Source organism: Eublepharis macularius, chromosome 6 (assembly GCF_028583425.1).
Source record: "Eublepharis macularius isolate TG4126 chromosome 6, MPM_Emac_v1.0, whole genome shotgun sequence".
NCBI lineage: Eukaryota > Metazoa > Chordata > Lepidosauria > Squamata > Eublepharidae > Eublepharis > Eublepharis macularius.
The window spans coordinates 66,912,169-66,929,338 of NC_072795.1; the positions used below are offsets into that span (position 1 = coordinate 66,912,169).

At 44.9% G+C, this 17,170-nt stretch overlaps 1 protein-coding gene across 2 annotated transcripts in view; it reads right to left on the reverse strand.

Annotated features, from left to right (window-relative positions):
- SEMA4G (semaphorin 4G) overlaps positions 1-16,942 on the reverse strand; it is a 143,479-nt gene extending 126,537 nt beyond the window's left edge. The window contains exon 1 of one of the 2 annotated variants that reach the window (XM_054982962.1): positions 16,853-16,942. The gene's annotated coding sequence lies outside the window, so the exon portion shown is untranslated. Of the gene's footprint in view, positions 1-16,841 lie in introns of both variants that reach the window. The other variant, XM_054982963.1, reaches the window with a different exon arrangement.
- Positions 16,943-17,170: the final 228 nt, after the last annotated feature.

Consider the following 17,170-nt stretch of genomic DNA (forward strand, 5'->3'; position numbering starts at 1 on the left):
TTAAAAACTGAGCTGATCAAATTAAGTTACAAAATCTAGCCAAAATTCTCCCTTTCTGTCACACCAACAGCTTAGAGGCAGCACTTCCAACAACTGTATGAGGGCCCAGAACCAGCTTGCAGGAGTCTTGTGAGAAGCTCCCCAAGTGGGCAATGCAGACAATGAAGCACGGGAGGTTAAAGAGGAAGGGGAGGGTGAGATATGCATCACCTCAGAGATGGCAAAAGGACTGTATTGGGAAATCCAACCAGTACTGTCTGAGAACTTGCTGTATGGTGCTGAATTCTACCCAGTGGGCCATGGCTCCAGTTTGATTTCATTTGCCTTCCCAACTGCTCTCAAGGACTCAGTCTAGTGCACAAAGCAGGAAACTATCAGAAGTCAGTCAATGAAAGCTGGAAATCTTTACACAATTACAATTTCTTTTTTAAAAAGAAAAAGAGTCCAACTTTTTAAACGTACACTTGCAGGACAGTGCATGAACAACACTGCTCCCACACACAACAGAGGCTCTAGTCTGTTCCTTTAACAGCTAAATGCAAAACAGAGATTTAGCAGCTAAAGCATTTCCCACTATAGAAATACATATCCTCTCTATTATGGGAATTCTTCCACCTGCTGAAATTCTGGTTAAAACTCAAAACTTCTTTCAGGAGGCAGCGGGGAAGCAGTTTGTTCCCAAAAGTGAAATTGTATTTTAAGATGAATCACAAATTATTGGTCTGATCAAGTAGGAGTGTAGGCAGAACTCCCATATATGGAAGATCCCCACCAGTTTTGCCCATTCCTGCCATCTATTCATGTGCACAAGCAGCAGGAATGTGCAGGTCCATGTGCGCGTCCCAGATCTCCATCAAGCCCAGGGCTCTACAAACAAGAGAATCATCCAAGCCCATGCACTGCACTGACACTGGGACTGGAAAGGTCACTATGTGATGGATTCTATTACCTTGAGCCAGAAAATATCCAGATTCTCCAGTCAAAATAAGCTTCTTAGTGAAATATGGCATGGCATGGAGATTTTACTGCTTCTTTCTTTTTTCTGAAATAGTGCAAAATTCAGGGAATAACTTCATTTGGGGGTTCAACAGCCCCAGAATCTGTTTTCACTTACAGAAATCAATCTTGGAACATATGTAGTACATAGTGGTAATAACAACAATAATAATGTATTTCCTGTACAGTTAGCATCCCCATAGTTGGAATTAGGAGAAAGGGATTTCATCAAAGGATGCAACTTTTACCCTTTATAGTAAACACTGTGACATATCAGAGCAAAGTATGCTGTATTCAGACAGAGGGCTAGATCAGGTGAAGGGACAGTTTTGCTGGTAATCCATTAATCAAGTGATTCAGTGTAAGAATATGGCTCTTGAGTTCCGGTGCAGACAATACACAACCAAGGCTGCAGACATTGCTTGGAAAATATGTTTGTGTAAATGCCGTAATTTGGGACCGCAAAGGGAAAAGGGGGTTGTATTCAACACAGGAAGGATGCAAAATAAAGCTGATCATTTTGCAGGATAGGGAGCTTCATTCAGACCCACAATTTAGAGGCTGTCAAGTCTCATTAAGTTCTACAAAAATTCAGCCAGACAGGTTTAAGTTTTTCACCGTTAATTAAAATGTTATCCTCCAGCTACTGGAAACCCTAGCAAAATAGCACTAGGTCCAAAGGCCCTCCAATAATCCATACCACTAGCTGGTGTCAGTGCTAGCAGATCGTTTACCTAGAATCTCAAACATTAGTGAGAAACCAGGAGCAGAGGTGGCATGCACATAAAAGTCTCTCTGTTAGAGAAGGGCTCCAGCTGAGACTAACACTGATGTGCAAAGATGAGTCTCCGAAACCAAAATCCTCTGAAATGCATTCCAGGGTGTAAGTAGTATGGGGAAGAGGAATCGCCTGATCAGGATCTAATTTACAATTTCATTTCAGTGGAATGACTCTCAATTACAACAGGTACTCAATTTTCAAAAGCTGTCGTTTGTAATTCCAAAAGAAGAAAATGTAATTTGTTTTGTTATAAAGTACATTCTACGCTTTGGGCAGACGAGATCATTTGTTCTGACAGTCCATGTGATGTAGGGAGTACAGCAATGTGCTAGAACCAGGGAGATCCAGCTTCCCTTGCTCAGCCGTGGGTGACCTTGGGTCAAGAACTCTCTCAGCCTAAACTATATCATAAAGTTGTACGAATGATAGAAGGGGAAGATGTATACCATCAGGAGCTACTTGGGAGGGATGGGGATAAAAATGAAAACAATAGATTTCATATGCTAGTTTGCTTGCCTGAATTCCTCTTCCAAATGCCAAGATACACCTCGCTAAACACAAATGAATCTTTTTGGCTGAGTTTCTGTCTGTAGCCTTTTAATGGAGTTTTTGCAGTATGTAATGGTGCTTGTCATCCCCTAAATTGTGGATCTGAATGAGGCCTGCTGTCCCGATAAATGATCAGCTTTGCTTTTTTATTTTTTCAAACATGCTGACTTCCTATGGGAACTTGTCAAGAGCCACTTAAATGAATCGGTGATATGTGCTCCCCCCAAAAAGTATAAAAGGATAAGCAATGGTGACACCGCACCCCTTCAGGAGGAGCCAGATCTCAGAGTGAGAACCTGCCCTGAAGATCAGCTAGAATGGCTCGAAAAGACCTCTGTGCAAGACTTGGGAAAGCTTTGACCAAGTGCAGTCACTACTGAACTAGATAGTCAGATGGTCCAGCTGCAATTCAAGATGGATCGTTATGTACTTTACTATTACTTTTTTATCTGGCTCTTCCTCCAAGGAGCTCTGGGAGCTGAACATTATTCTCTCCTCCTTTTATTTATTTATATCCTCATATGGTTCACCACAGAGCTGGATGACCTGAAGATGTCTAGAAGAATGGTGGTGGAAAATGCACACTGAATCTGAAAGACCATGGAAGACTTATGAAGCAGCAGAGCTAGCAGCAAAGAAACGTTATTTCTCTGTAATTATTGAATCAGCTAGTTCATGACCATCTCAGTTGTTTAAGATATCTTGACATCTGCTGACTAGGGATGTGCGCTTCGGGTTTCCAATTTGGGTAAAATACCCGAATCGAACCCGATCCGTAAAGATTCGAGATATCTGAATCAGAGCCAGCATGCTGGCCCCGATTCGGAAATCCTGAATCAAAGCTTTCTGAAGCATTTGTAATGCTTCGGACAGCTTCAGGGTTGAGTTTAAAGGGCCCCGCCGCTGCTTGTAAGCAGCATTGGGGCCCTTTAAACATCACCTCAGCCCCAGCCTCCCACCCCCACCCCCACCCCCCAACTTACCTTGTCAGCGGCAGTGGTGGCTCTGGTCCTCCCCGCCGCCCGCTGGGCCACGGAGCAGCAGAGGCGGAGAAAGCCCTTCCAGCCCCTCAAATGGCCGCAGCGACCATTTGAGGGGCAAGAAGGAAGGGCTTTCTCCACCTCCTTCAGCCCTTTCTGCCCCTCAAATGGCTGCGGCACCAACGTGGCCATTTGAAGGGCAGGAAGGGCCGGAGGAGGCAGCTCCGGCCTTCCCCACCGCCCTGCAGGTTTAGGAGGAGGCAGTGAAGCGGCAGAGAAGCCAGCTGGCTCCAGGCTGTCGCAGCCTCATGCTGCCACCACTGCCCAGCTGATGACCCTCCCGCTCTCCCTCCGGCCAGGTAAGTGGGTGGGGGGTGGAGGGTTTGCCCCAGGGGGTGGGGGGTGGAGGGGTTGCCCCGGGGGGGTGGGAGGGGGATGGAGGAGTTGCCCCCCCCCCTCACTTCAGTATGCTCCAAATATTTACGGAGCATACTAAAGCAAGTAAAATACCATAATTCCGAAGCGACTTGCTGCTTCAGAATTATGGTATTTCTGAATTTTTTCCCCCACTTCGGGTAAACCCAAAGCGGGAAACCTGAATCTTTTCAGGCTGCACACCCCTACTGCTGACTCCTAAATATGAACCTTTACAGTTTCAGGAACAGACAATAGCCGTGACACCTTTGCAAAGTTTTTTGCTGATAAAATAACACAAATGTTCTCTGATCTAGATTCCAGGTGTATATAGGCCACACAGAAGAAAAGCTTAATGCTGTCTGGTCTACTTGTGCACCATTTTAACCCAGATACAGTGATGGATATTGACAGGATTCTAGCATCTGTGAAAGCCACTAATTGTGCACTGGATCTTTGACTATCCTGCCTGATAAAATAATGTAAGGACCACATAAATAAGCCCTTGATATCTATCATAAATCAGTCACCAAGTCAGGGCACCTTCCCTCAGCTACTCAAAGAGGTAATTATCTGTCCACTACTTAAAAAAAATCTCTAGACAAAAATTATGTGGCCAATTATTGCAGAGTCTCTAATCTGCCTTTTCTAGGCAAACGGATTGAGAGATCACTAACAGACCAACTCCACCTCTCCTTGGATAACTCTTGTGCTCCGGAACCATTTTGTCTGGTTTTAGGCTGAGCTATGGGATGGAGACAGCTCTGGTAGCTTTAGCTGATGACATATATCTGAATGTAAACAAAGGCCATGCTTCTTTGTTGGTACTCCTGGATCTACTTGCAGTAGATCATGCCAGCCTGTTTAAGTGATTGGCAGCAGAAAGTAGGTATCAGGGGATGTGCCTTGGATTGGTTTAAATCATTCCTCATGGGACAGACTCAAAGGCTATCTTCAGTGTGAGAATTGTCTTGTGACTGAGATTTCCCCACCATAACTGTTTCCATTCCTAAAGGTACATCTCCATAAATGTCAGCCCTTCCTAAGAGAAATGGGTTTCCTTGCTGTCCACTACCACATGTATAATGTACAGAATTGAGTTCCTTTTTTCCACGACATAATTAGCAGTGCAAATTCCTTCACAGTGCTGTAAGAGATTTGTACTATGAACTTTTATTATTCAGTGACACACACCAGAATGCTAATGGACAAGCCACGGTCTTTGGACCATCTGCCAAAAGGGAAGGAGCAAAATGTGACTCATAACAGAGATGGACCCACATCAGCTGTTGTGCAATATCTTGAAACTGCCAGGAGCCAAGTAGTGGCACTTCAATTTCATAGAGGATTCAAGAGGCCAAGATAAGAACATTCACCAGATTAGCCCCAAGTGATGAGGAAGGTGGCAATCAAAAGCACATGGTGCTAGCATTTGGCTGCTAACCCAGGAAGATGACACAACTGTAGTTTTAAAATGGGTCTTTTCAAACAAAGACTTTCCTGTAGTTTGGGGGTGACCTGCAGTGTTTTTTCTCCAGGTTTGCTCACATCCTTTCTGTGTATTCCTTGTCATTTCTCTGTTCTTTCTCCATGCTTTGACCCAATTTTAGAAAGCATGGAGAAGTGACAAAGAAACCATGGAAGAACAACAAATGGAAAATGAGGACATGAGGAAGCTCAGGAAAAAATCCACTTCAAGTCAGCACCTAAGCCACAAGAAAAACTCCTCATGAAAAGACTATGCCCTTTTCTGTGAAGTGCACTTAAGGAACATCTGTGTCCTTTGTGAATGTTTGTGTGGATGCATTCTAAGGAGAGCTGCAAACAGCAGAACCATCAACTACACTTGAAAATCCAGCATGGTGTAGTGGCTAGAGTGTCAGACTAGGATCTGAGAGACCCAAGTCTGAATCCCCACTCTGCCATGGAAGTTTGCTTGTTAACCTTGGGCCAATCATTCTCTCTTGGTCTAATCTACCTCACAGGGTTGTTTTGAGGATAAAAGTGAAGAAATGAGAATGATTTGTAAGCTACTTTGGGTCCCCATCAGGGAGAAAAGCAGGGTATAAATATCTTTTTTATACGATGTATTGTCGAAGGCTTTCACGGCCGGAGAACGATGGTTGTTGTGGGTTTTCTGGGCTGTATTGCCATGGTCTTGGCATTGTAGTTCCTGACGTTTCGCCAGTAGCTGTGGCTGGCATCTTCAGAGGTGTAGCACCAAAAGACAGAGATCTCTCAGTGTCACTGTGACACTGTTGTTTGGTCACTGTGTCACTTGGTCACTAGTGTCACTGTGACACTGAGAGATCTCTGTCTTTCGGTGCTACACCTCTGAAGATGCCAGCCACAGCTGCTGGCGAAACGTCAGGAACTACAATGCCAAGACCACGGCAATACAGCCCGGAAAACCCACAACAACCATCTTTTTTATACATTTGATTAAATCACTGGGGGGATTTCAGTTCAACAAAAAATTTAAAATCAGTGCAAATGAAAATTAAGAGCATACATTCATTTCCTCGGGTAATTCAGGTTCTGATGTATTAGATAGCGAAAAGAACATACCAAAAAGGGCCTTTCTTCTAATCTAGATGGTAGCTTTTACTTACTATATTGCAAGTTCTCACACTTCCTTCAATATCTCCACAAGGATTTACATTGACATTTATATAATATGCAAATCTATTTGATTGATTAATTGCTTAAAAGGTAGGTGATCTATCAACTAAATCCTCTTTTGTTACTTCACAGCCCTAGTATGAAGGCAACTGGAGCCCAGCCCTTCCTGCTAAAAGCATCCTCTTCTATTCCAGGCAAGTCAGAGTTCATTGCAGCCGGTGTGTTCCAGAAAGATTACAATGGGTGCTGTAAGTGATCACTTGAAATTAAAGTTTGAAAGGCCTCCTCTGCAGCCAGAAACCTGACATTGCCTCTGTGACAGCTGTGCAGCCGACACTCACACAGCCTCTGCATCAGTGACTTGCAGCAGAAAGGCAAGGGGCCTCTGTCTTCCCTACACAGTGACGCCCTCCTTAGCATTTGAGCTGTCAAAGGCTGTATGGCCAGAGCATTTCAAACAAAATGCTGAAGCAAGAAAATTACCTTGACATTCACGAAACATTTTAGAAGATGCATCAGCCGTAAAGATCCTTTAACAGCAAACAAGTTAGAACATGAAGTGACAAGAGTCATTCTGCAGCCTCTGATCAAAGCAGCTCACTCACCCCCAGGATTTTTTTCCTTCTTCCCCTAAGCAAAAGCAGTGCATAAAGCTTCAAAGAGAGTCTTCGCTGAACAGAGAGAACAAAGCGACTTTTTTTTCAATTCTGAAAGATGGTTTTAAAATCCTAGCTCTTTTCCTCTCCGTTTTCTTCTCTTGTTTTTATCAAACAGCTTCTCACACTTGCTTTTTTTAAAAAATGCAGAATCGGCCCTTAGAAGCCAAAACTCTGCTCCACTTGATTCATCTCCAATAATCCCATCAGGCCAAACCTGAATGCAATGCCCAGTTTTGCACTGCTTGCTATCAAATGCTGACAACTTTTACCAGGGCCAGCCATCTGGGGATGGCTCCTCATCCCAGTTCACACATATGATTATTCCTCAAGAACATCTATGCCTCAAATAATTTTGAGGTGCAAAAGGTAACAATTACTTTTAAAATGTACCATTTCCTGCACAAACTGAACTTGAACAAACGTAAGAGTGAATTCACACAAGCAGCTTTTCCTCTCCCACTGAGTGAAAAATAGAAATGCAGTTCTCAGTGTGTTTGCACCAGCTTTCTGAACTGACCAATGGCCATATAGGATGATGGATTTACAATTATATTTCAGCCTTGCTGCATTTTTAAAAAGAGAGCCAGCATGTTACCATAGCTAGAGTGTAGTTCTAGGGCTGAGAGTAGGGAAATACCCTACTCAGCAATAAAACTCACCGGATGACCTTGGGCCAATCTCTCCCTCTCTCTGCCTCGCCTACCTCACAGGGTTGTTGGGAGGATCAAATAGATGAGGAAGAACTATGTTTAGCACCCTGAGCTCCTTGGAAGAAGGGTGGGGTAGAAATGACATTAGAAGGGCAGTGAGACATATATACTTATAGCGTAAGAGCAGGCCTTTGCTGTGGTTCTTGGATCCTGCTCCTAATGAAATCTGACCAGTTTTCTACAGTCCAAAGAGAATCCAGATCAAGGTTGGAAGACATCTAGAAAGACGCTGGCGAAAAACTCATGTGGAAGCAGATACAGCATGCTACAGTACCCACTGGAGGACCTATGAAGCGGAAATGAAAGCAGCAAAGAAGCATTATTTCTCAGCAACTATTGCATTAGCTAGTTAACGACCGTCCCAATTGTTTAAGATATTCAGACACCTCCTAACCCCAAAGAGTGGTAGTCAATGGCATTTCATCAGATTAGAGGGAGGTGTCCAGTGGGGTGCCACAGGGCTTGGTTTTGCTGATAATACCGAATTGGGAGGAGTGGCAAACACCCAAGAAGATAGAGATAAAACTCAACAAGGCCTGAATACTCTGGAGAAGTGGGGAGTTGTGAACCAGGATGCAATTCAACATAGATAAGTGCACAGTATTACATCTGGGCCACAAAAATGTGACGCACAAATACAGGATGGGGGATACACTTCTGAGTAGTAGTGTATGCGAACGAGATCTTGGGGTAAGAACAGACTATAAACTAAATATGAGCAGTCAGTGTGATGCGGTGGCAAAAAAGGCTAATTCAATCCTGGGTTGTATCAAAGGGGCCATAGTGTCGAAATCGCAGGAGGTCATAGCCCCTCTCTATACTGCCTTGGTCAGGCCACACCTGGAGTACTGTGTGCAGTTCTGGAGGCCTCACTTCAAAAAGGATGTGGACAAAATCGAGAGGGTGCAGAGGAGAGCGACGAGGATGATCAGGGGTCTGGAGACTGAGCCCTATGAGGAAAGGCTGAGGGCCTTCGGAATGTTTAGTTTGGAGAAGAGGAGGTTGAGGGGAGACATGATTGCTCTCTTTAAATATCTGAAAGGCTGTCATTTGGAGGTGGGCAAGGAGCTCTTCCAATTGGCAGCAGAGGATAGGACCCGAAGCAATGGGCTTAAACTACATGCAGAAAGGTGCCGGCCGGATATGAGGAAAAACTTTTTCACGGTCAGAGTCGTTCAAAGGTGGAATCAGCTGCCTAGGGAGGTGGTGAGCTCCCCTTCACTGGCAGTTTTAAAGAAGAGGCTGGACGAATATTTGCCAGAGATACTTTAGGCTCATCCTGCATTGGGCAGGGGGTTGGATTAGAAGGTCTGTATGGCCCCTTCCAACTCTGTGATTCTGTGAAATCTGATTCTTTATAGACCCAAGAACAGACAATTAGCTCAGAAGCCTTTGTTAAGTTTTTTCCTGATAAAATAGCACAAATACACTTCGATCTAGATGCTAGCTGCAATGCAAATAAGATGGAAGAAATGCTTAATACACCATCTAGCTTATATTTGGACTGCCTTGAACCAACTACAATGACAGATCTTAACAGGACCTTGATGTCTATGAAAGCCACTACTTGTGCACTCAATCCTTGCCCATCCTGACTGTTAACATCAAATAAGGACCACATAAGTGAACCACAGAGGTCTATTGTAAATCAATTGCTAACTCCGGGCAGCTTTCCCCAGCAGCTCAAACAGGCTGTTATCCATCCGCTACTTAAAAAACCATCCCTAGACAAAAATGATATGGCCAACTATTGCCCAGTCTGTAATCTGCCCTTTCTGGGCAAAGTGATTGAGAGAGCAGGAGCTGACCAACTCCAGATTATCTTGGATAACTCTAGAGCTTTGGACCCTTTCCAGCCAGGATTCAGACCAGAGTATGGAACAGAGACAGCACTAGTAGAGTTAGTGGATGATCTCTGCCTGAATATAGACAAAGGCCATGCCTCTTTATTGCTTCTCCTGGATCTATCTGCAGTAGACCATGCCATCCTGTTGAGGCATTTAAAAACAGAAGTGGGTATCAAACGATGTGCCTTGGACTGGTTTAAATAATTTCTTATGGAACGGACTCAAAGGGTTGCTGTCAGAGATCAGCTACCTCCAGAATGGGAACTAACTTGCAGGGTTCCTCAGGGCGCAGTCGTATCTCCCACGTTATTCAACCTCTACATAAAGCCTTTAGGAGAACTGATTCACAGCTATGGAGTTGGATGTCATCAGTATTCAGATGACACCCAACTCTGTATCTTGCTATCCAGGTCCCCACAGGATGCAGTAGAAATCTTAGATCGCTGCCTGACAGCAATGGTGAAATGGTTGAAAAACAACAAATTGAACCCAGACAAGACTGAAATGATGCTTGTTGGGAAGGCAGAGATCTTGAAGGATACTGTGCTCCCCACTTTTGATGAAGTTCGTCTGACCCTTGCAGACTCGGTTAAGAGACTAGGGATTATACTGGATCCAGCACTACTACTAGAAAAACAAGTTAAGGCAGTGGCAAAAAATGCTTTCTACAACTTCACTGTAGCCTGGAAGATGGCTTCTTATCTCAACAGGGCCAACCTGGCCACCTGGATCCATGCTATGGTAACATCAAAGCTTGACTATTGTAATGCACTATTGTAACGCACTCCCATCTAAGTTAACTAGGAGGCTCCAGTTAGTCCAAAATGCTGCAGCTTGACTGTTATCAGGAGTGAACAGGAGCATGAACATCACTCCCATCCTGCAGTCACTCCATTGGCTACCTATCAGTTACTGTGCTCAATTTAAGGTATTGGTTATTACATACAAAGCTCTTCATGGTCTTGGTCCGGCATACCTATGGTACCGCCTCCCTCACTATGTTCCTCCATGGCAGCTTCGCTCATCCGAACAGGGTCTCCTGCAGGTGCCACCCTGCACATGGGCAAAATCAACAGCAGCCCGTACAAGGATTTCTCTGTGGTGGCCCCTACCCTGTGGAACAGCCTGCCTGAGGAGGTCAGGAGAGCCCCCACTCTCCTGGCTTTCTGCAAACAATGCAAAACTGAATTATTCAAAAAGGCTTTTTTTACTCAAATGGGAGGGCTATATTGTAGGGATGGGGTCTGAGATGCTTTGCAAATGAGTTAGGGACCATAGACTTCATCACTAAGTTGCCTTATATATTATTTGCTACTTTAAATATGTACTCTTATGTACTACCTGTGCTTTATGTTGCCTAATGTCAGTCCTAGAACTGATTATGTTCTAATTTAGTATTTCTTCTACTCTGTATTGGATTTTTGCTAATGCTATGTCTCTTTAAACTTGCATCTATTTACACAATGGCATTGTTTATGGAAATATCCTTGATACTGTATGGAAATGTACTTGATACTGATTGTACTAATCTCATACTGTATAATCTGCCTTGAATCTCAGTGAGAAAGGTGGACTATAAATGACATCAATCAATCAATCGGTCGATCAATAAAATTAACAGTTTTACAGAACACTCACCATACCATTTTGGTTAATTAATACATGTGAAACATTCTTTTCATGGACATTCAGAGAATTGAATGTGAATAGGGTAAAAAAAAAACCCTAAAAAGAAAAATAAGCACCGAGGTCCTAAACACTTCTAAACACCTAAACTCTGCTTGGCTTCTGGTGCCTGCATTAGCTAAAGTGGGTTTGTTGGTATACAGAGCCTTTTCAGCCATGGCCCCCAAACTATATATTTCCCTGCACCATAAGATCCATTTTACCTTACTGCTGGTCGCTGATTTTATTATTGCCAGTTTTATTGATGGCTTTTTTTGGCTCTGGGTTTTCTATCTGTTCTCATTTTTACTCTTGGCCTTGCTGATTTTGCTGAATTTTAGGTTATTGCTGGCTGCTATTTTAGATTCCTGCTTTTTGGAGGGCTGGATTTAGATATGATGATATCTGTTTTTAAAATTTTTATCCCTCATTGCCATCCTGTTTGTAGCTGGAAGCCAGCTTGAGAATTACTTACAACAGAAAGGTGTAATTCTCCAAAAATAAGTAAGTTTAACTGCAGTATCATACGTGTGCTAGCTAGCACTATCAATGCAAGTCCCCAATGAACATGCACAGGTGGGGACTAGATAGACTCATTATTGTTCACAAAGGGCTGGTGCAAAGAATTTAAGTATCCATTTTATACAGCAAGGGAAAAAGTAGCCAGTAAAGCCATTCTAATAGTTACATACTAAGAACGGAAACACGTAATCATTTAGAGAAGTGCTCTTGCTGAGCTTGAGTGCAGAGGGTGCTCCAGTATATTTTTATCCTATCCAGGGCTTTTTTTCAGGGGGAACGTGGGGGAACGGAGTTCCGGAACCTCTTGAAAATGGTCACATGGCTGGTGGCCCCGCCCCCTGAGCTCCAGACAGAGGGAAGTTTAGATTGCCCTCCGCACCACTGAGCGGCGCATAGGGCAATCTAAACTCCCCTCTGTCTGGAGCTCAGGGGGCGGGGCCACCAGCCATGTGACCATTTTCTCCGAGGGCAACCCACTGAGTTCCACCACCTCTTTCCCCAGAAAAAAAGCCCTGATCCTATCCTTCATCTTCGTCATCATACATGATGCCCTCTTCCCCATTTTACATACACTACCTTGTTAAAAAAAATTTAAAACCTCTGAGGTGGGTCAATATTATTCCCCCAAGAATGATGAAAACAGGAGAATGGGTAAGCTGAGAGAGAATGGCTTGCTGAAGGTTACCAAGTTAGTTGATGGCAAAAGTGACATTCAACCTGGCAGAGCACTTTACAGAGTGATCCTTAACAGAATTAAACTCTTCTCATCCCACCAACAGGTTTAAAAGGTATAACTTTATTTAGGATTCTGATGTTAGTGCTAAGATAGCATAGAAGGGAAACAAGTAATTGAAAATGATTTTTTTAAAGATCAAAAATAGTATAGGTGAGTTGCATTGTTTATCTCTACTAATGTCACAGGTACCAGCCTACAACCACATCTCACTTCGCGCTCGAATGATTAGTATTGGCTGGGGGGGGAGGAAAATCTATCCGCACCAGAAGCACTATCAGATAAATAACAACTGCCCATTTATTGTGCTCTTCAACAAGTGTCTAAAAACACCCACTTGAGGTCAGTGACTGTTCCTTCCAAGTGTGCTTCTCACAGAAGTGTTAAAAAGCGGGATGATGCAGAAGATGGTGCTGTCAAGCTGCAACTAACTCACGGCAACCTGACCCATAGGGTGTTCCCAGCAAGTGTTAAGCAGAGGTGGGCTGCCATTGCCTTTTCTGAATAGCATACACAGTGTTCCCGGGGGAAGGGGGGTCTCCCATCCAGGCACTGTCTATGACCAACCCTGCTTAGCTCTCAAGCTCTGATGAGTCCAGACTAAACTGGGCTATTCAGGCTGCCATAAGAGTGATGACAGAAGGCCAAAAGTGTTCAGCTTTAAGAACTGAAGTGATACCATAAGTTTGGGGATGCTAAGAGTTGCTGGAAGCAGCTCGGAAACCAGTTGGTTTCCATTGCCATTAGAGGTAGCTGGAAGAATTAATGAGCTGTTAGGTGTAACAATCTTTTTGGTATTATTGGTCTTATTTCAAACCCAAGAAACAGTCACTTTAAAAAAAAGAAAGATTCCTTCCAGTTTGACAGTGTGAATAAGGAGTTTTAACATAGATCCCCAGAAACTAACAGCACAGGAAGATCTAACCGTCTCTGTGATGGTGTCTCCTCGATGCATCCTATTAAAAAAGGAAGACGTCGCTTTGCTTGCCGCCTCTTATTTTCATATCATGGTTCAGGTGGTGAGAAAAGTCTCCTCCAAATATTTACAGACAGCCCCTATGCAGGGCTCTTGTCACAGCACACACACACACACACACACACACACAGCCCTCAAAGAGGACATGGTTTGCAAGGGATACTGATGCTGGCATTTCCAAAGTGAGTAAAGGAGCTCTGCCAGCTTTGGACATCATTCATTATAATATACGAGTGAGAGAGAGGACTGTTACGTCATTACTCTTAGGAGTGTGTCCAGGAGTCCACTGGTTGAAAATTCACTCAACCACCAGACAAGCTACTCTCAGTGTCCCTTTCAGTAATACAAAGAGGGCACTGATCTGCCTTACAGGATTGTTGTAAGGATTATAAAACAATGGATACAGAGTGCTTGAAGCATGTAGCAATATGTGGCTCAACATGCATAGTTGTGCAGCTCTAACTGTAAAACGGGTCCCAAGCAACTTGAACTTTTATTCTTTGCAGCTACCCATACAAAATCCATAATCACAGCACAGGAGAGATTTAAGGAGGGAATTACAGGCACCTTTTAACCCAACCAGGCAGTGACAATCTTATACCCTGCTACCTTATGCTACCATAACTTCCCCAGAGAGCACCTGGAACTCCAAGGAGATGCTGAAATCCTGCATACGTGCAGGATTTTAAAGACAGTTTTAATGCCAGCTTCTGCAGCAAAGACCTCACTTGCCAGCCAGGCTCCTCAGACACATTCACTGTGTGTTATTGCTTTGAACAGCTCCTCACAGCCATAGGTAGGTAAGGCATCAATTGTTTTGAGTATTTCTGATAGTTTCTCTTCACTATAGCCAGCCTACCAAAAATCACTAAATAAATGACACCCCAACAAGAATCTGTTTGATTCCAAAGGAAATCCAAATCAGATAAATCTGTACAAAGAAAAATATTGTGCAACACAACAGCTTTGTTACAGCCCGGAAAACCCACAACAACCATCGTTCTCCGGCCGTGAAAGCCTTCGACAATACAGCTTTGTTATGTGTTTGGAGGTTCACAAGAACAAAAAAAGGGATCACACCAAAAAGAATGCTTCTGCTCCTCCCCAGCCTAATCTAAACAAGTGAAGAGACCCTCCGCATTAAAACAAAACTCACAAGGAGGAAAAGCACCTGCAGTGAACCTGAAAAAACATGAAATCATGGTGGAAATTCAGCATAAAGTTTAATTTTCAATTGAAAACATCAGTTCTACAGAACTCATTAAAGAGGAGATGGGCATAAAAAGATCTTCAATAAACTGGCCCTGCTATGGTAGCTTCATTACTAATTTAGTGCTCAGTCTCTGGGGGAAATCTGTTTTCTTCATTTAACCCGGGCCATTTCTTTGTCTTGCAACCTTTCTACTGCTGCCAATGGAAGGGATGCAATTAATCTGAAATTCTAATTCATTCCCCTAGCCTAAAGAAAAAGATATAGACTACTCAGTCTAAGATAACAACTGGTAGAAAGAACCATCCAGCCTGGTTTGGCTCGCCACATATCTCCAGTGGCCCAGGTCTAGACTACAAACCATGAACTTGGAAGAGTCAGTCATGGTGAATGATGACCCAGAAGGAGTTTCACTGCAAACACGTAGGGACATATGAAGAACTGGGAAGCAGGTGGCACTTGCTGAACACCTTGACCCACTCCTGAAATATCTAGGAGTCTGTTTTCCCTAATGGCTTACATTGTAGCATAGGAAGGGAAATGTGTGCATAGTCATGCACAACAATCACACACACACACACACATGTTCATTTTGTTGTGCATGTACTCATTTGGAGCTTTGTAGGGACTGTAATCTTCACGCATGCACACCAGTTTCGGGAAAAGGTCATTTGTGAAGCATCCTTCAGGAAACAAATGCAGGTAACATAACTAATGCCTACAATGACATCAGCACACAATTCCTTCTCATCTTACCTTAAATATTCTAAACACACCGGTGGGATTGTCAGACAGCTTTTATTTCAGTGAATTACTTGAAAACTATGGTTGCTTATTCCGGAAGAGCACAGCTCCACAGAACCCTGTTATGAATATCCTCTATTTCACAATACCATTTCAAAATAGGTACTCCAGAGTATCCCTTATCGTCCACAGATGGATATGGTTACTCATACCCATCCCCAACATGCATGCACCAGCACCTAACCAAAGGTCAGGGTGTGTCCCTCAAATCTCCTAGAAGTCTCTCATAGGCAGCCAACGTGGTGTAGTGGTCAGACTCTAACCTAGGGGACCCAGATTCAGGTCTCCACTCTGCCATGGAAGCTTGCTAGGTGACTTTAGGCTCACAGCCTAGCACATGTGCAGCCTAACCTACCTCACTGGGTTGTTGAGAGAATAAAATGGAGAGAGCCGAACAATATAAGTTGATTTGGGCCCCCACTGGGGAGAAAGGCAGAGCATAAAAGGACTAAGTAAATACATAAATGGTTCACTCCTCCCATACATTATAAAGCCAGGGATGTCCAGGGAATGCATTTTTCTAGTATCCCATTCTGCCCCTTTAGCCCTCCCAAGCCAGTTTCCCCCCCCTAAACAACCTCCTGCTACCTCCTGCCCTAACTCCCATAAGCAGTCCCCCATAGCTTGCACAGCATTATTCTGACCCCTAACTTCCTAAGCGTTTATCCTTCACCTCCCCACCCCAATACCTGTCCCCATCAGCCTCCCATATCCATCCCTGCTCAGGCGTCACTCTCAGTCACTTCCCTTTGCCCCACTGGACCTGCATCTTAGCCACCTTGCCTCACCCTGCCAGGTTTCCTTGCCAGGTCCCCCAAAGCTTAAACCGTGTCCAAACAGACCCCAGAGCTTAACGTCCCAGCCAGCGCTGTCCCCTCTCCCCACACACCCGTCTCCGCAGCCCAAACTCCCACCTCTCGCCTTACCATATTGCTCGCCCCACACCCCGTAGCTTCTTCTCCAGCACATCAGGCAGCCTCACAGTCACATCCCAGATCTCAGTCGGTCCCCTTCACGTTTCAGTCTTATCTACCCCCTACCCCAGAACACTTCCAGCCCCATATCTCAAAATGCTCCAACTGCAAGCCAGACCCTCAACGCCCAATGAGCTCCATACCCCAAACCTTGTTCCAACACATGACCAGTACGTGCCCCCCCCCATCCGCTCTCCAAACTGTCCGATCCCCTCTCCCCTACGCGGCCACCGACCCGCCCGCCCCTCGCCCCCAAATCCTAGTCCCAGCGCCCCACACACCCCATCATGACCACATAGCCGGAAGGCTCCCAGCGCCCACCGCGTCGCGCTCCAGAACCAGACGCCCCCTCGCTCTCCTTCCCCGGGAACCCCGCCGCTGTCATTTCCCCTCGCTCACCCCCTTCACACCTGAGCTCCAGCCCCAGCCTGCCGTCCGAGCTTCGCGCGTCCGCCTTCCCCCGGCCCAGACCGCCTCTGCCGCTCGCAAGCCCAGCCGGAGCTGAATGAGCGGCCGCCGCCACCAAGGCGAAGCCGCAGCCGGGCAGCCAGCGGGGGACCCGCGCGGGACTCTGCAGCGCCATCTAGCGGCCTTCCTCAGCAAGGGCAGTTCTGCTTGGAAGTCAGGGCGTCAGTCCAGTCCGTAAGAGGAGAAGGTCCCGGCTCGCTGGAGGTGGTGAACAGCGGGCTTCATTTTATCTACAGATTAGACCCGGAACCTGTTTTCAG